The sequence below is a fragment of the Alosa sapidissima genome, chromosome 2, assembly GCF_018492685.1.
Source record: "Alosa sapidissima isolate fAloSap1 chromosome 2, fAloSap1.pri, whole genome shotgun sequence".
Taxonomy (NCBI): domain Eukaryota; kingdom Metazoa; phylum Chordata; class Actinopteri; order Clupeiformes; family Clupeidae; genus Alosa; species Alosa sapidissima.
In genome coordinates, this window is record NC_055958.1 from 37,620,821 (window position 1) to 37,640,759 (window position 19,939).

Sequence of the window (19,939 nt, forward strand, 5' to 3'; positions counted from 1 at the left end):
AGACATGTTTTGGGGGGCCACCCAAAATGAGGTGGCGGGCCGTAGTTTGGGGACCACTGTTCTAAATGCTCCATTCACACAGGCGGTAAAATTTGTGAGGCATTCGTATAACTTGTGAGGTAGCCTATAACGTTCGATCAACTTCTGAAGACGACAAGGATAACAATGCTTAATGCTGTAGTTCTCAAACTTATTCTGTCATTCCCCACTCTGGAGGTGGGGAATTTTCAAGCCCCATCTGACTCCATCACCCCATCAAAATGGCAATGTTAAAATATTGTAACAAACTGCAAGGTTGTCTCAGAATGTTTTTTATTGGTTACGCACCAAAACACATGAATGTCATTAAACAGGCAACACAAGGGAGGTCAATTAAGGCCATTACTCATACTAAAACCAACATCAACATTACACACACACACATACACTGCACAGCATTATGGGGGTTCAGTCATGAACCAGCTAGGCTCAGTTCACTACAATATTATTTATGCATTTTGGTTCTGGTTTGGTTCTCAGTCCCCTGGATCTGATGGTGATTTAATTTATATGTAGGCCTGTTTATGACTCCTATGTTTATGTGTGTATGTATCTCCTGTTTGTCGCGCCCCACCTGTCATGTCTCCATTCCTTACTAGAAGGGCCCGCCCCACACTTTAAGTACCGCTGGCTTAATGCATAGCCTAATGTTTTTGTTTTTAAATAGGCCGCCAACTCCAAAACAAATTGAATCGGACCAATCGGGTGCAATCCCCGTGAGGAATCTGGTCAGCAACAACTGTATATTTAAGTTGCTGTTGTTTCTCCTCCTAAATCTCTTGGCTAAAATAGGAATTTTCTTCAGAATAAATACAAGTGGAAAGTCTATTTATGATGACAGCTTGAAGAGGCCAAAAGCCAAAACACAAAGTTATCAGATCAAAGAAAACGGAAACTTTCCTGTTCTCATACAGGAAACGTCTGAACGAAGAAGAAAAACGTCAACGTTTTTATCCAAACTTTAATGCGCAGCCTACACATATACACATGTACACATATTTCTAAGTGATTTTACAGTAAGATACATCAATGAATGATAAATAAGAGGTTACGGGATGTGTTTGTGGTGAAATTAGAAGATACATAATTTAGTGATTTTTCAAACCTTTCCCCTTATGAAATGAAAATATATCTACCAATATATTACTAGAAATATATTGTAATGTATTATTTTCCATTACATTTCCTAATTGTATTATGTATTGGCAATACATGCATTAATAATATATTGATGATACTACATCAATACAACACTACTATCACTTACCAAACACTTCAAGAAAAACGTTGACGTGTCCTCACGGATGAAGATGGGTAGTCCTCTCAGAGCTGTTGTTTTTCGTTGAGATGCAATGTCACTTGTCTAAAGATAATACCAACACACAAATACAAACACCATTCACATAGTGAAAAACTGAAGATAAACAGTGTAAATGAAATGCAAATTAAACTGTAGATATTAAATGTAAAACTTGCTTGTTTAGCTGTTAACATTTCTACTGGGGAAGTATACAGTAAATTCACAATGCCAGTAAAAAAGCAATTGAACTGCTCTTCAGAAAATGAAAATTTGCCAGAGCACCTTGCTACAGGGATAATGTTTTGTGGAATGGTAACAATGATCAATACTGAAAAATCAAACAAACAATCTGCTCCCTTTGTATGTGCAGTTGGTGGATCATGACTTATTTGATGCCTCACAGACAACCTCCATCAATAATAATTCCCAGGTTTATCAACATTTCAATAGTCTAATGACCTTAACCAGCTGCTACATTAACATCATTCTCAACACATCCTGGGAACATGGAAATAGTGTCATGGGAAAGATACCTCTTGTATACTGGGCAGGTTTCATTTAGTTATCAGTAGCCCAGGCTTGAGTGTAGGTTCAAACAGGATTAGTTCAAAAAGTTCACTTTTGCCACCAATAGGGCTGTAACGATACACCAACGTTCGATACAAATCTCGATTTTTTTTTTTTTTCATTTTCTTTTGGGGGGGGGGGGGGCTAGACATTTTATTAAATAACATTTTAATAGCCTCCCTTAGATTAGAACACCAGAGGATTACAATATAATATCTATTATTTTATATCCTGATATAAAAATATTTTTCTGAATGACTGATATTTATGACAGCACACTTTATGCAGATTAGCCTATAGCCTAGGCCTACTATTTTTTATTACAACTCTACCTCTTTAATTCAGCTGTCTGATTGAAGCCTGGAAATATTGTAAACAAAGTAGCATATGGCTAGCTTAGCCTATCATAGTCTACTGATTGGACTGTTCAGTTTCCCCATGTGTGTTTAAAGGAGAATTCCGGTGTGATATTGACCTAAAGTGTATTGAAACATGATACCGAGTGTGAACGTATGTCTCATAGCCCATCTCGGCTTGTCCCCTGCACTCCAAAATCTGGTGCTAGTTAGCCGATGCTACCAACAGCTTTTTCAATAGGCCTAGTGGTGCTTCGGCATCGGGCTAGCCATGCAAATAAATCACTGTTTTACACCCATTTACGAGGCTCAATGCATCTCCACACTTCATTGGTAGACTTCCGAGGGCCCTGACATTTAAAACGAGACACTGAGAACTTTGAAAAAGCACTGGTAGTTTACTTACAAGATGATTTATACAGACAGTATCTTCACGAAGTTTAGCGTTTGCAGCCATCTTGAATTTAGTCACGATAAGCCGAGCAACGAGTAAGAATGAACAGGTATGATAAGGGATCAGACTCCAAAAATAATTCAGTGGAAATGCATGGATTCCAGTTTCTTCCAGTAGCAGCAACTGGAATCCATGCATTTCCACTGAATTATTTTTGGTGTGGTGTGGTGTAGTCATACTCAATTCTAGTCAGAATATCAGTCTGATACTGCTCCATTGGGACATAATTATGTGGAGTGTTTCAACCGATACAGGAGGGGAATACCTCTGCACTCAATTGGATAGACCTAACCAATCAGAGCAACGAAATAGCTTACTGTGAGGTGTAGGAAGAAAACACACAAACCATCCTTCCTCTCCACAAATGCTGGCGCAGCTACCCATTTTTTGAAGGGTATTGGCACCCCCCCCCAAAAAAAAACCAAACAAACAACTAAAGTAAAACAAAAGGCCAATAATGTACATGTATTACACATTGCTATTTTTTAAGAAATTCTGCCGAACTTGAAGTATTGTTAAATGTCGCATTGTCACTTTAAGAAAGTCTAAACTGTTCTCATAAAGTCCTTTTGCCAGCTGTTGCTCACAATGGATAAGGCTGATCCAACTCTTATCTTATCTTATCAACATTATTTGCGCCACATTGACAGCACAATATTAGTTATTACAAGGAGTCTTCATTGTTAGGAAATGGAAACATGTAACGAGTTGTTGCTAGTGTGACATTTCTGTTTGTAGTTTGCCATTAAAAGTGCAGTATGAGCATGGTAGCCACCTAGCTATCTGAATGGAATAGGCTATATTTCAATCGGCATATGCTTAGCAAACGCTAGTTAGTCTGGTAACATGAATAACATGAACATGAAACGTGTGCCTCCAAGCACAGACGTCACACTTTAAATCCTACCTGTTGCTTTTCACCATCCACTTATTTAACTACTGTCGCATCCCTTGACATCTCATTTTCACTTTCTTTTTCTATTTTTAACCCCGACAGCTTTTTTGCTTTATCCATCTTTTTCCATAGATGAAAACTCACGACTCGTACCTGCTCACTCAGCGCTTACCCCACTCCCTCTTCTATGTCAAAATTCTACACTACTCTGTTAGTCCTCTAAAATGTTATTTAACATTGAGGAAATACAGAAATGATTTAGAAACGTACAACAATAGCTACATATAGAATATACCAAATATATTATTATTATTATTGTAACAGACTGGTATCATAATGAATGTATTATCCCCTCGGGGCTTTCCGTAGTGAAATGATATATTCCTGCTCTCGCGGTAGAGAGCGCTATTCTGGATACTGTGTTACAGATGATGACTAAGTGCAGTAAACTGTTCTCAACAACTTCTGACTAACGAATTATTATAATATAGTAATAAGTGCTAAAGCTCGGTTACATTGGTGACAGCGGTTTTACGTTTATGACGTTCGAGTTTTGTTTACTGTAGTCGTTTTCTTTTGTTAGTGTGTAGTGAATGTCTTGTTAACGTTAGGCTAGCTAGTTTGGCCATTGTTGCCTAGCTTCACCGGTTCCTAGGCTAATAGAATACGAAGGCAAGGAGAGAAACTTTTTCAACATGTGGTGCAAAGAGGAGGACGATTCGTTGCTGTTTAACACTCGGCGGGACAAAGATTATCAGGCCGCCAGGGTGAAGATTGACCTTCCACCTGCGTTTTCTGGGGAGGATGACAAACAAAGTTTTCTCTGCTGGGCACGTCAATTTGAAGTGGCAGTCCGCGCTCTCGTGGAGGGGGACGAGGGAAGAGAGTATCATTATGAACTGGTGAGAATTCTACCAACTCGTTTGAGCAAAGCAGCATTCCTGTTGTGGGATAGCCTTCCTGCTACAGTCCAGGCTGATTATAAGACTGTTAAAGAGAGACTTAAAGAAGCCTTTGGTCGCAAACAGTTTTTGGACCGTTTCAAAGCAAACCTCTCTACCCGCCCTCGCGCTCCACATGAGAGCCTTGTTGTTTATGCTGCTGATATCAACAGACTTGTGCTAGAGGCATTCCCTGACTATGGGGAAAATGCTACGAAAGAGGAGAAGTTTCGCCGCTTCCTTGCTGGTCTGGATCCTGAGCTGAGAGTAAAGTGTCACGAACAAGGGGCAACAGACATGGAGGAGGCATTGGTGATCGCTGAGAGGTGTGAAAATGCTAGAGAGGCTGTTAAATTGGACTATGCGAGTACTAGTGGCACGGCTGGCTTTACCGCCGCTGTTGGGGGTCCTGTAGCCTCTGTTCACTCACTGACTGATTATGGGAGTTTACACAAAACAGTACATAGCCTTGCCGAGGAGTTGAGGAATATGCGAGTAGAGATGAAAATGATGGCCGAGGAAAATCTTCGACTGCGGACGAGTGCAGGTCGATGGCGCAGCTCTCCTCCATCAGGGAGGAGCCCATGCTATTGCACCTGTGGAGGTTCTGGATGCCAGTCGCGGACCTCCCGTGAGCCACAGCGAGGCCGTTCGCCGGATAGGAGATTCCCGTCACCTGGGGGAGACCGGAGGCCGTTCATGGCGTCCCGCAGCCACGGGAGTCCTGGTCCTGCCTGGTCACCGGGGAGGCGCAGCCCCAGCCCAGGCCATCGCACCCACTATGAGGAGGAGACACCCAGGAGACGGGGAGTGCGTTTTTTCTCGCCTCACAACGAGCGCCAGCTCAGCCGACAGGGAAACGGGATGTAGCTGATGTTGCGGCCCAAACGCCAGCTGCTCTCTCTTTGGGCCCACAGACTGACACAGGTGACAATGACTCAGTTATGAATGTGTCTGGGAACAACACTGAAAGCGAGATGCCTGTTTCTTATGTCAAAGGTGTGATTGAGGGCACAGTGGTTCCTGTGCTACTAGATTCAGGATCAAGCGTATCTCTTATTAGTGCTGAGTTCCGCATGTCTGTCCCTGCACTCCGTATCCGCCCCTTAAGGAAAAACTATGTAACTGCCCGTGCAGTGAATGGACAAATGTTAGACACGTTGGGCACAATTTCTGTTGTTTTATGTCTAGGCACAGACTCATGGCAACACACTTTCCATGTGTTGAGGGAAACTACGCAAGCAGTGTTATTGGGCTGGGACTTTTTGCTGAAGAACCATGCCCTTTTGGACGTTGCCCATGCCAGATTACAACTATGGGACACTACCATCCCTCTACTCAGGGGAAGAGACCTAACCCCTGTGTGCTGTAATGTGTCTATTGCCAACACCATGGCCTTCCCCCCTCTCAGTGAGATCATTGTACCTGTTAATGTCCATCCACCTACCTTATCTGGTGCCTATTCATGTGACTTTGTTGGCTATCTAGAGCCTAATATCCCTGACACTTCGAATCTAGTAGTGGCTCACACAGTCACCTCAGTGAAGAATGGACTGACATGTGCTCGGGTTCTAAACCCTACTAAAAATGATGTTGTTTTACGGCAGGGCACTCATTTAGGGGAATTCTACTCTGTGAGTGAGGCTGACTTAAATTCATTGCCACACAAGGTGGCTGCAGTGACGGCTGATACACCCCCTCTGTCTTCCTGTGTTTTGCCGTCTGTGTCATTGGACGAGTCCCCCATCTCAGAAGCACAGAAGGCAGCACTCTCAGAGTTGCTGCAGCAGCACAAGGACGTTTTCAGCACGGTGGTTCAGCACATTAGACTTTTCGAATGGATTTTGGCAAATTGAAGTTGCGGAAGAGGATCGAGAAAAAACTGCGTTTACCACCGGGCGAGGCCTCTATCAGTGGCGATCTATGCCCATGGGTCTTTCAAACTCGCCCGCAACATTTCAAAGAATGATGGAGCTTGTCCTCAGGGGTCTGCCTTGGAACATCTGTATGGTGTACCTGGACGATGTCCTTCTTTACAGTGCCACTTTTGAGGAACATCTTTCCAGCCTCGGCGAGGTATTTTCAAGAATTAAGACCGCCGGATTAAAATTAAACCCCTCAAAGTGTCACCTTGCCCGGAATCATGTGCTGTTTTTGGGACACACAATTTCTCAACATGGTCTACAGCCTGATCCAAAGAACACTGATAAAGTCAGAAAATGGCCAACTCCTCAGTCTCCATCTGAAATCAGAGCCTTTGTGGGCTTATGCTCATATTACAGGCGCTTTGTACACAATTTTGCCAAACATGCCACCCCTCTGAATCGTCTGATGGGTAAAAATGTACCTTTTGAGTGGACTGTGGACTGTGAAACATCATTTAACTATCTGAAAAATTTGCTGTCCTCTGCTCCCATTGTGGCCCTACCGGACTTCAATGTGCCCTTTAAAGTGTTCACAGACGCCTCAAAGGAGGCTGTTGGTGCCGTTTTAGCCCAAGTTAAAGAAGGGGTGGAGCATGTGGTGGCGTACGCTAGCCAAACATTAAATCAGACACGGCGTCGCTGGTCCACATTTGACCGTGAACTGTGGGCAGTTGTGTGGGCTGTGCGTGAGTTCAGGCATTACATTGGCCTTACGTCCTTTACCATTGTCACAGACCACCGCCCTCTGTTGGGGCTCGGACGCATGGCTCTCGATAATGACCCAACAGGCAGGCTAGGTAGATGGATTTTGGAGCTGGACCCACTCAATTGGGACATTGTGTACAAAGACGGTCAACGTCATATGAATGCAGACGCTCTCTCCCGGCGGCCGGAGAGGGACAGCCTGGCTGACAGCATAGCAAGCTACTCAGACAACATGGTGGGAGTAAACGCTATACACCCAATGCTTCCAGACCCAACTAATCTGCAACCTGACACAGGGGTCTGCCTGTCATCACAGGCACTCGCAGCGGATGGGCAGTAGGAACAGGCATCCTACCATCGCTGTCCACCCTGGGACATGATGTGGCAGACATTAAAGCGCAACAGGAGGCAGATGTGGTCATTGGAGTTGTTCTCGGCTGGATGGAGATATCCCGGAGGCCGTCTCGACCACGACTGAGGGGCGCCTCTTACAGTTTGAGGAAGCTGTGGACAGAATTTGATCGACTAATTATGCAAGATGGACTATTATGTCGGTCTGTTGTCTCGTCCCTCACCGGTGACAGACTAAATCAAATTGTGGTCCCCTCTGCTCTCATACCTGATATCCTGCAGCGACTACATGGTGGCCCGGCCTCTGCCCATTTCTCAGCTGAGCGTGTGTGGGAGCATGCACGCCAGATCTGTTTCTGGCCCTCCATGTTCAAAGACATCAAGAACTGGTGTGAACAGTGCAAAGCGTGTCAGACACGCCGGTCCCCAGTGCCACCACATCGTGCACCAATGGGGGGCTCTTGTGCAACTCGTCCATTTGAGAGAGTGGCGGCTGACATTGTTGAGTTGCCATTGACAACCAAAGGGAACCGGTACGTGCTGGTAGTTGAAGATTATTTCACAAAATTTGTTAATTTATATCCTCTGCAAAACCAGACAGCACAAACAGTAGCGCGATGCCTCTTTGAGGATTATGTGTTAGTGCACGGTGTACCGGAGCGCTTGCACAGTGATCAGGGGCGTCAGTTTGAAGCAGAGGTGATACAGAACCTCTGTCAGCTGCTGGGAATCACAAAAGCACGCACCACTCCCTACAATCCAAAATCAGATGGAATGGTTGAGCGTTTTAACAGGACCTTAATTGACCAGCTGGCTAAAACTTTACTGGAGTGTGGGGGTGAATGGGATGAATATGTGAAGCAAGTGTCCTTCGCTTACAATACCTCAGTGCATGCCAGCACACGTTTCACTCCCTACTTCCTTGCCCACGGACGTGAGGCGAGGGTTCCGGTTGACATTCTGATACCTACTCGTGCCTTGGCGTCGCTGGCACCTGGATCTCACAGTGAGTTTGTCTCCTCATTGCGAGACAAACTGGAGTCTGCCTTCAGCAGAGCCAGAATGAGTAATGAGGATGCTCATGAGCGGCAGAAGCTTTATCATGACGAGAGAGCCCGACACAAACCTTACAAGGTGGGTGCAATGGTGTGGCTTAACAACCCAGTTGAAAGCCGCATGAAATTAGCCCCACACTGGAAAGGGCCCTATCAGGTCTTGCAGGTATTGGACTCAGGCGATGTACCGGGCCTCACCTACCGTATCATCAACCCCTTGGACTGTGATGAGCGACAGCAGGTGGTGCATTATGACAGATTGAGGCCTTATACACTGCCAGTTCACCTGCCTGAACAGCCGCGAAAGTCCAGTCCTCCTTTGCCCCCGGTCCCTTGTTCTTCTGGGATTGTGTTTTCGGGCCCGGATCACGATGGACTGTCTGATGCAGCTGAGGGGCCGTGTTCGGCAGAGCACACTGCACCGCCAGGCCCTACCAGGAGTCGGCAAGGGAGAGCACTAAAGGCCCCTGGACATTTCAGTGATTTTGTTGTCTACTGAGTGTGTGTGAATTGCAGTTCTGGTCGACGGTGTTTTACTTTCCGTTGAGATTGTAAAAAAAAAAAAGAGAAAAAAAAAAAACATGGGGACATATCTTGTTGTTTTGGTTAAGTGTGTGTGGAATACAATACCATGTCTGGATGCATACTGTACCTACTGCATATCTGACCTATATGTTGATTGGTATGCTGTTTACATTTTCAGGGATTACCTGGAATATTTTCTGCATGGGTGTTTTCTATGTGGAGTTGCTTTATACCTACACTGTTAGTGGTTGTTCTTTTGTAAACGAGGACGTTTACTCTTGGAGGGGGGGACGTATGTAACAGACTGGTATCATAATGAATGTATTATCCCCTCGGGGCTTTCCGTAGTGAAATGATATATTCCTGCTCTCGCGGTAGAGAGCGCTATTCTGGATACTGTGTTACAGATGATGACTAAGTGCAGTAAACTGTTCTCAACAACTTCTGACTAACGAATTATTATAATATAGTAATAAGTGCTAAAGCTCGGTTACATTATTATTATTATTATTATTATTATTATTATTGTTGTTATTATTTTTACCATGCTTTGGCGCCCCCATGGTGCAGCGCCCCTATGCGCTCATATAGTGCATACCCACTTTTTGCGCCAATTCACAAATGACTTAACATTGTTTTCTGGTCTTTTGTAAAAGTTAGTGCCGTCAATCACTCCTAGCCTACAACACTCATTAGCGAAATCTAAGAGATAGGTAGTAGGGTAGGCTATTAGGAAAAAACTGATAGCCTATATGGAGCTCCCCTCCATTTTAAAAAATAATTCTGTTGAACACTGATATGCTACAACCATGTTAAACAGCTAGGAAAGGCTGTCACAAATCCCTTGAACAGGTGGTCAATCAGAGATTTCAAATGAACGAGGGAACAGCGCTGTTTTCCCTTGATGAAAGTGAAACCACAAGTTTTCCCACATCTCAACTTTAGCCAAAGTTTTCAGAAATAATTGTTTTCAGTGATAAAACCTCATTAAATAATATGCATTTTCCATATGGGGTCTTAAAAGCCATGTATCCTTCTAGCCACAGCGTTTTTGTTTCAAACATAAGCCTAAATTAAGCGCGCTCAGATGACGTGATAGACCAGGCGCTGTTGGTCCGCCCGATCTAGGGCGAGCATACTTGCTCCCAGGGCTCTCAAGTTTTGAAGTTTGCAAGGAATGAGACTTTGTTTCTCAGGGGGGAGGGGGCGTGGCATTGGCACAGTGCCACGCCCCCTTCCCCCTGATCGAAGTACATGAAAGTCCTACGTCTGCTTGAACTACTAGTGGTGCCACGCCCCCTCCCCCCGATCAACAGACCCACCCTCCCCATGTCCCATCGACTCAGCTTCATGAGAGAGCACAAATTCCATTATTTCAAACACACTGTTTTATTTATTCTAGAACCCTATAATAAATAATAATAAATAATAATAACATAAATTATAATAATACTGGGGGCTCCCATTTAAAGCACTGTGGTTCAATGTCAGCCATTTTCACAGTCATGAGGCCATCCTTAAAAATATTCTTGTTTGCCGTAACAGCCAAAAAAATAAATAAAAATGGGTCGGTAGGTAGGTCAATATTTTTTTTTCAAAGTAAAAAAGAAGTACAATTTTGGTCATTGGTGATTACGAATTTAAACAAATGTGCATATTGTGACGTAACTGACTGGGTCCTCAACCCGTGCCTTCAGGCGCATCACTGCAAACCTCAATCTGATGCAGGTTATGTAGACCAGCCTTTCTCAAACTTCTTTGACCTGAGGCCTAGTCATGGCAGACTTTGGGGTCATAGGGCTCATCTACACGTACCCAACCCCACTCCCTCCAAATCAAATTATCACAATCATTATTATGCCTAAATTGTTATACATGCACTTTCACTTAAATGTTTTGTGACATGCACATCAGAGGACTGCTTTACTAATGTAAGATATAATTAGTTTCATTGCTTTTGCATGGTTGCATGATGCTTGCATAAGAAAAGAAATACTTCTCAAAACAGCAAGAATTATATGGGTGCTATTGTTTTGGGATGTTTCCCTCATGCAACCATCATATATTGGTAGGAAATGGAGAAAAAAATACATGGTTTTTAATGAAGTTTAATTTGAATGCCTGAATGTAAGGATTCAGGAAACACAATACCAGCTTTTTTGGCGAGCAGATAGGCGTAAATCACTGATCTGTTGATCTTTAACAGATAGAAAGAAGGCTACAATAGCTTTTGGCCATGTTATATTCAAATTTGACTATACAATACTCAGTGCTATACAGTGTATTATACAGTCTCTGCTCTGTTTCTATGGAAGTTCCAAAAATCAACGTTGTTCTATTAAGTGTCGTTAAACAATTAAATAGAATTCAACAGGTTGAAGCGGAGCTTTGATACCAATGTTATCGATTAGTTTCAGTTTCCTCTCGCACAGACGCCTGCATTGAATGAATGCTCATACCACCACTTTATTGTTTGGCTCCATGTTTAATGACATCGATAGCAGAAACGTTTGTTTTCTTTTTTTGTCGGTCCGCGGTATCTTGATCAACTGCGCAGCAAATTATCAGACGAAGCACCGGGCCTAATTTCACTCCATGACTCCGCGGACCAGCAGTCTCCACGTTGTGGACCCACATCAAAACAAAACTATTTCCTGATTGGTTGAGAAATCCTATTTTCTGATTGGCCGATAGGTTAGTAACTGAATAGCAGCTCTCTGAGCTGAATGAGCGCACAGACAGCAACGTTGTGTGACACGTTTGTAAAATATAGCCCTTAGAAATATCTGTGTGGGCAAGTTAATAATTTCTCGGAGTGAGAAATGCCATGTGTGGCGTGTGAGCATGTGAAGTCATTGAAATGCGTGTGTCTCACACTCAATGCGTGAGACTTGAGAGGTCTGCTTGCTCCACAATGGAGCAATGCCAGACCGAACTTCCCGACCTCAAATGTTGTGGGCGGGACTAAGTTCGGAATGGAACCCATGCTAAATATATGTGCATGCACAATTTGGGACTACTTCCAGAATCTTCATAGAGTGCTGCTGTTCACTGGGTGCTTAACTAGTCTAATCATTCTATGTTGTTTTTTATGTTTTAATTTTTACTTCTTAAACACTTTTAAACCATTGCCCTTTTATGTACTATTACCTTGTGTGTTTTATATTTTCTTTTTTATTCTTTAATTTTTAAACTATTCTTTGACTATTGCCCTTCTATGTTTTTATTAGCTATTCCTGTTTGCTTGTGTTTATGTATAGCACATTGAATGGCCATGTGTATGAAATGCACTATATAAATAAAGCTGACTTGATAAAAGGTCTATTTTTATTTCTATTTCTTTTACTGTCTATGTCTATTAACTGAGTGTGTATTCACACCAAGTTGGCCTACCATAACTTTGCAACTCTGCACAGTATCCCATTAACTGCATGACAGCAGGCTAAGCTATTTAGATTTTTCTTTCTAAAGTAAACACCTCATCAACATATACTTAATGCAGAACTATACACGCACACCTTTTGTTTGAGCTAATTCACTAACTCAAGACTTCAAGGCCATCATATAAAACATTTTTTGTAAACAAAGAAAACAGAGAGAATGGAGGCAGTAAAGCTAGAGGAGTAATTCCAGATGGGCAAGAAGTTAGGCAAAATTTGTGTGCTTGTCAAAACGTTAGCTTTACAACTAGATTACTGAATGAATGCTTACTGATGTTAAAGCTCACATGCTGTTTAAAGCCACACACAATGGTAAACTAGAACAAAACTAAAGGTAGCATAACATAGAAACTTCATTCAAACTATCTTACGTAGGTCTTACTTAGGACATCCCGGCTTTGTAACTTTTATACTTTTAACTTTTATACTTTTAAACTATTAATTATTAACTTTTTAAAAATCCCCATAGACTTAACATTGTGAATGTGACATCACAATACGGCCATTAAAGGAGAACTTGGCAACTATTTCAACGTAATAAACCCGTTTAGAAATCATTTGGATGGTTAAATGACCTGTTCCGGTGAAAATGGTGACTTTCCCTTCTGCGCCTAGCGTCCCCAGGCGGAAAACCAACCTTGCAACATTGAGACTACCGTCCCGGAAAGAGAAGTGAGAAACAAGAAACTCGTTTTAAATCGCGTTTCTTACCTTGTAAAATTCACATAGTTCTGCCAAACGTATGCTAACTGTTCGCTAGCTTGTAAACAAATCCATGTGCTTTATCGTTACCTTTTCCCACAGTTTGAAATAGCATAATGCACAATTTCTCTAGCAGAGGGGGAAATCCTGCCAAGTTTCCCTTTAAGCAATTAGAATCCTATGCCAGGTGGCCAGGCCACCTGCAGCAACTGCCAGTCTCAGGCTTTAAGCGTGCAATCTGGGTCTCTTAACACCCTCCCAGAACCTGTTTTCCCTTGGTCGAACTCTGGTCGAGTAGCGCTGTCAGAAACTAATGAGTTTCTGCAGTCGTAATGGTATCAACTTTTATCTCGTAAATTACCCCACTAATAATGCCCTGAATGGTACGAAACTTTACCTTACCTTAGCAACCTTGTCAAATACCCCAGCAACAGCCTAGCAACCATGTCAAATACCCTAGCAACAGCCTAGCAACCACTTCCAGAGTTACAACCTAGCAACCAACATAGCAACCAATGAGTTTAACCAAGCAACCAGCATAACCTCCTCAAGTACCCTAGCAACCATATGATATACCCTAGCAACAACCTAGCAACCACCACAATGTCAATCTAGCAACCACCATAGCAACCAACAGGATTACCCTAACAACCAGCATAGCAATCACTTAATTTGGCATAACAACTATCATATGTGCCCTAGCAACACTATTGTAACTACATCTGCATTATTTGTTTTTGCTCTGTGTGATATTTTACATCATATTGTTTGCCTTTTCATGCACTGGTAATTCCTTGGGAATTGTGTTTCTATTTCTTCTTCTAACGCAGTTAATGCAGCTTCAACCGTTTAATGTAGAAACTTCATTCAAACTTTGTTACGTAGGTCTTACTTAGGACATCTGGGCTTTGTATTTTTCATCTTTGTAACTTTTATTCTTTTTAAACTATTAATTAAAAACGACTTAAAATTTCCCTATAGACTTAACATTGGGCTGATGACATCACAATCGGGCCGTTAAGCAATTAGAATCCTAGGCCACCAGCACCAACTGTCAGTTTCTCAGGCATAGTTTCAGGGCCCATTTACACTTATCTAGATATTTGTATAAACGCATACTTTTGTATGTGTTAGGCCCTTTCGTTTACACGTAAATGGAGATTTATCTCCCTCAAACACATACTTTTACAAACGCACTTCAAAGTGAAGATATCTTAAAACGATGACGCGTTCGATTGTGTCGTGTGTCAATTCGATTTCACATGTGCAGCAAAGATTCTAGAGCGGAGTTTTTGACGTGCAGTGCAGTGCCTACCTGAACATTTCACACAGACTGTAGCCTACACACCACATGTGATATGCGATTATTTTTATTATTTCGCATACTATTTCGTGCTCACCTCACACAGGTTCACACAGCAACTGTCTGTTAACTTCTAAGTTAATTATAGAGTTGTTTAGTTGTTTAGGCTACTTCATGTAGCTAAGTAAACTGTCTTGTGATGCTAACATAGCCTAGGCTAGGCCTACTCAATGGATTATAACATGTTGGATTAAGTCATCTTCATTTCCAATGTATGAGGATGAGGATGTACATCTATGTAGAAGATCAGGTAGGCTATGTTTGTTATTCTGGCCCGCTGTGGCATGATTAATTGCCATATCTGAGAAGTTATGCTATGGTGAGTTTTGGCAATGGGTTTGCTATTCTGGTCAGTTTTGGCATGACGTGTTTTAGCGTTAGCGCATTGAAACGTGTTGTGATGTTGGCTCTGTTGCCAACACTGTCATTAAAACAGCCCCATTCCCCCTCGACCTTCTCAGTTAGTGCTACATGCAGACTACTAGCTGGGTCATTGTCCATGAGCACTAGCCAGCAACTCATGGATACTCAATAGCCTACCACACTTACATCACGGCCAGGGGCGTCATGCAAGCCAAAATTCAGGGGGGGGCACAATCAGGCAATTTTTTTTCGGGGTTGGGGGGGGGGTCATGTTACTGGGGGGCCGGGGATTTCTCCCCCTGGAAATGCTTAAATTCTGGCTGCTAAACATACCATTTCAATGCAGTTTGGGAGGGACAGAAATACCAGCAGCAAGCAAGCAGCAACCCTCCTCTCTCTGAGGACTAAGCTAAAGTAGGCTATCTATTTTGTAAGTTAACGTAAAACACATAGGTTGGTCAAAGAACTGTAAGCTCAAATTCAGCTCATTAAAGTGTAAGCTCATTAAAGCATGTTTAGACACACATATTTACACTTAGGCCTACTACACACACCTACTACACACTGTTTAAAAACAGTAGGCCTACCATTGCAGTTGTTATGATTTGATTGATATGTGACCCAAGCGGCAACATTCTAATCTGAACAATGAAGCCTACCCGGAAGTTCGAAAAACTGCAATACATCGAAAATCCGCTACTAGGGACTGGTCCCAAAAGCGAGCAAATGTCCATAGACTCCCATGTTAAAATGTCCATTTTCACAGCGTAAATACATGTTTTTAAAGCCTGGTCCCATGGACTTTTATTGTACTTTTCGGTAGTTACCCAGTGCCTGACAACTGTGACGGGGGTGCATTTTTTTCTAACTCATTAGTTTAGATCACATTTAGATATAAAATATATGAAGAGTTAAGGGCGTGGTCGGCTTGATTGACGGCTGACGTCGAGGCATACAGCAGCAGACGTTGCCAGCTGAGTGGAAACCCTGAAACTTTGACATCTCAGCCATGATTCTACACAAAGTTACCACATCCTTTCTGAACATCTTTATTCAAAAAGCTGACATAAAATGGTTTGCTAAGCTATTAATTGAAGCCTACTAACCGACACTTTCAGAAGACTTCGTTCCAGTTTTTTCAGGTAAGTGACATTCATTCCACTACTATTTCACGTAGCACTAGATGCTAGCATTATTTAGCATCGAGTGGTGGGCACTAATGTTAGGCTACGTTAGCGTCAAATCACCTCAAATAAGTTAATGTTGAAAATGATGACCGAACGGCAGAAGCACACACATACATTTAGTTAACTTGAACGTTAGTGAAAACCATTGTGCTCCTGTTATGAGTTAGCTTAACGTTGGTCATACCAGAGCCCGTCTACGGAGAGCCTTGCCACTCCGTATTAAGTGCCATTGTACCGAATTTTGGATGCAGTTCCACCAGAGTTCCACTGGGGGCGATCGCCATGAGTGCAGAATGAATGGGAGTCAATGGAGCTAGACGGCTAAATTTGTCTCTTTCACCTGATTGTCGTTGACAAATCTCAGATTTGATTGTAGTTTGTATAACTTCAACATGGGTTATAGGTCAAAAGTTGAATGAACGAGTACTTATGTCCTTTTGATTACTTACAGGTTGGGTCGTTGTTGCACATAACACGCTAGCATTGTGCTAATGAATGACGTCATTGACACATTTTAAAGGCTTTTTAGTTAAGTTCAATTAAGTGACTTTAAAAAATATAATACTCAACCAAGTGTATTTTCTTTGCCTCCCCTTTCGAATACAATACTCAAATTACTTGAAAAAAAAATTATATCCCGAGAAAAGTGGATTTTGAGGGGTACAGCTCCATAGACCTCCATGCATTCTGCACTCGTGGACGAGCGCCCTCATGTGGAACCACAGAAGGAACTGCAACCAGTTCAGAAACCGGAAGTTTTCCGAGAGTGGCAGTTCTCCCCTTATTATACAACAATTGGGTTCTATGGAACTATTTATTTGTTTCTGATTGGCCGAGAGACGTTCCATGAGTTGGAATATCCCTGGACATTTCAACTCAGACTCAGCACAGCTAATAATAAATCACTCCGCGATACAATGCGAAGATTTGACACCCAGCTCTCCACTATTTCAAGCAATGGGTTACTCCTTAGCAAACCATAAGGAAACAGTGCTTCACCACATCTGTGGATTAAGCCACACAGTCAACTCAATGTAAGTAAGATAAACGAGGATGCTAATTGTTCTCAGCATTGTCAGCATTGTGTATAATATGATTGTCACTTGGAGGAGACTTGTAGATAACTAACGTTAGCATAATTAGCTAACCGCTGCTAACGTGCTAGCTAGCATCGTCACGTCAGGCTGTGCACAGTAGTGTAACATTTATTCACTATACATTAATAAAGTTGAGTGGTTCTGCAATGTAGACTATGTTTCCGTTTTTTTGCAGTATCATGTCCCTTACATATCATGGCCCAGTGTCCTTGTAACATGCATGCACCTAGATATGAATGTGATTTCCACATTTCTTTCAAGAAGACATGTAAACCACAAAGACCCGTAACGAGGGGTCTGGAATGTTGGTTACCTAGCAACCAAGACGCTGTCTATTGAAAAGGGAACTATTTTTTGATGCGTAAGAACGATGTCGAAATTAACATTTTTAAAAAATAATGGGGTGTTTTCAGATTATTTAGTTTGTGGTAGAATTGTTGTATAAAAGCAATATAGCACTCGTGATCGTGGGATTGGTCATGTATATTCCCACGGCTGTTGTTGCCTGCGCCACTTGGCCTTTGATACCAACGTTAGTTTGTTGCTTCATTTAAATGTATGAAAAATGTCAAAGTACCATGGAATCAGTGCTGAAGTGATGCTTCTGAGTGTCGACTGCACAGACGAGAATTGAAGTTAGGAGTCCAGAGCCCTCTCCAGCACCCAGCCTGTCTGGATTACCTAGGGAAACTTTACTAGACAAGAAGTGTTCGTTCAAATTTGTGTTTAACAAATAAATGGCATCAATAAGACTTTCAAACGTCAGTTATAACTAACACCAGTTATGGGGACTAGCTATCGCGTGTTATCACAGCTCCATGTTCAAAGTATAATGGCGGTGTTGTGCCCCTTCTGGTTTTTCCACCTAATGGTTTCCGAGCTGTTCCCGAGCCTGTCCAGATGTCATGTATACCTATCAACAGCAGCTGATGGCTACCCACGTCGACAGATTCGCTACATATTCATAAACATTTTACTGGCCTTTGCATGTCGCACCTCAATAAAAACTGCACTGAACTGAACTGAATACCTGAGCACTACATTACTATAACATTTTCCAGCGGGGAAATGCCTTTTTAAAGTAACCTAATTTCGATTATCTGTGTCGCGCTGGATTCGAACCCTCATCAGCAAAAGTATCACCAGGCGAGACCGCCTCACTCTCCACTAAACTATCAACATCTACATAACTTCCAGAACATAACGCTGTGTTTGCTCAGTAGGCCATGATTCACCGTTTATCTGAGTATTTTGAAACAACTGGTTACCTTGATTTAGGCTTCAAAAACATAACTGTATCATGCACTCAAGGGATGTGCACCGTTCCTGGAGTCACCGCAATACCGGGTCGATGCGTGGAGCGGACAGAGCAAGCCCCTCTTCCGTCTCCCTGTTCCAAAAATCAGATTAATATATAGTCCTCGGGTAGAGGACGTATCAGATATTAAACTGATAAGAACAGATACTACACTTGATCTTAGCCAAAAGGCCGAGAAGCGATACCCCACAACTACGGGGTCCGGCGCCCCCACTAGCCCACCCCCACCCTTGGCAACCCCCCCAAACCTCCCTGGCCTTCTCAATCCCATGCACTTGAATATATTCCTGAACATGTCTCCCCACCTTCCCCAAAAACCACCCAAACACCACATGTGGCGCCAAAGCTGGCGTCTTTTTCCTGACACATCCCCTCTCCCATTCCCACAAGGCCAACTTCACAAAAGAAATTAAAACCCACAAAGCCACCCTCTTCCCCTCCCTCAGGCCCCCCAAACCCCGCCCCCAGAGCATCATCTCTGCTGTGAGAGACAGCCCCGCCCACCCACACCACCACTGATTCACCAAACCCCAAGTCCCCCTGGCTCCCAGGCAAGACCAAAACGTGTGATCCAGCGTTTCCTCCCTCCCACACCCCACTGCACACAAAGACGTGCGGCTGATGCCGTGTCGGTACAAGCGCTCACGCACAGGCAACCGACCCAGCGCCGCCAACCAATTAAGGTCCCTCCCTTCCCCCTTCAAGACAGAGGGCTGGATGGCACCCCAATTCACCCCCCTCGCCGCCACTGCCCTCTCTGCGTCCTCCCCCCACCTCCTCTCCAGCAAGCCCGCATAGAGGGCCCGGTGATCCAACACCCTACGGCCCTCCAGCGCCCACCCATTCCTCCTCAGCAGCTCCACCACCCTCCGGTAATGGTCCGGACACACCCACGTCCAAGGCTCTGACGAGGACAGGGGCCTAAGACTCCTCAGTGAAAAGCCCAGCCAGTACCTTGCCCACAGCCCCGCCTTGTGGCTGAAAACCCCCACCGCCAAACGACACTGAAAAGCAACAAACAACGACATCGCCTTATCCGGAATGCACGCGACGTAGGCCAGCCTCCGTCGTCAGCAGAAGGGTGGTATCATCTGCGTACAACGCCACCTTGGCCGAAACCCCCCCGCCTCCAGGCACGTGCACCCCCCTCAAACCCTGGTCCCGCCGGACAAAGGCCGCCAGTGGCTCCAGATAAATGACATATAGGAGCGGTGAGAGAGGACACCCCTGCCGCACCACCCCGGCCTGCAGAAAGAAACGGGATAGCACCCCATTCACCCCCACCCTACTCCCCGCACCCCTGTAAAGCAGCCTCAGCCACCCGCAGAAACCCGGGCCAAACCCCATCCTTTCCAG

At 43.6% G+C, this 19,939-nt stretch overlaps 2 protein-coding genes and 1 non-coding gene across 6 annotated transcripts in view; all 3 read right to left on the reverse strand.

Annotated features, from left to right (window-relative positions):
• Nucleotides 1-19,939, reverse strand: part of LOC121690338 (zinc-binding protein A33-like) — a 698,440-nt gene that overhangs the window by 377,744 nt on the left and 300,757 nt on the right. The window lies entirely within an intron of this gene.
• The window catches only part of LOC121690097, a 790,202-nt gene that overhangs the window by 344,847 nt on the left and 425,416 nt on the right, over nt 1-19,939 (reverse strand). The gene's annotated exons all lie outside the window — the stretch shown is intronic.
• Nucleotides 18,576-18,766, reverse strand: LOC121704216. Its single transcript, XR_006030340.1, has one exon. It is a non-coding gene; the product is annotated as a U2 spliceosomal RNA (small nuclear RNA).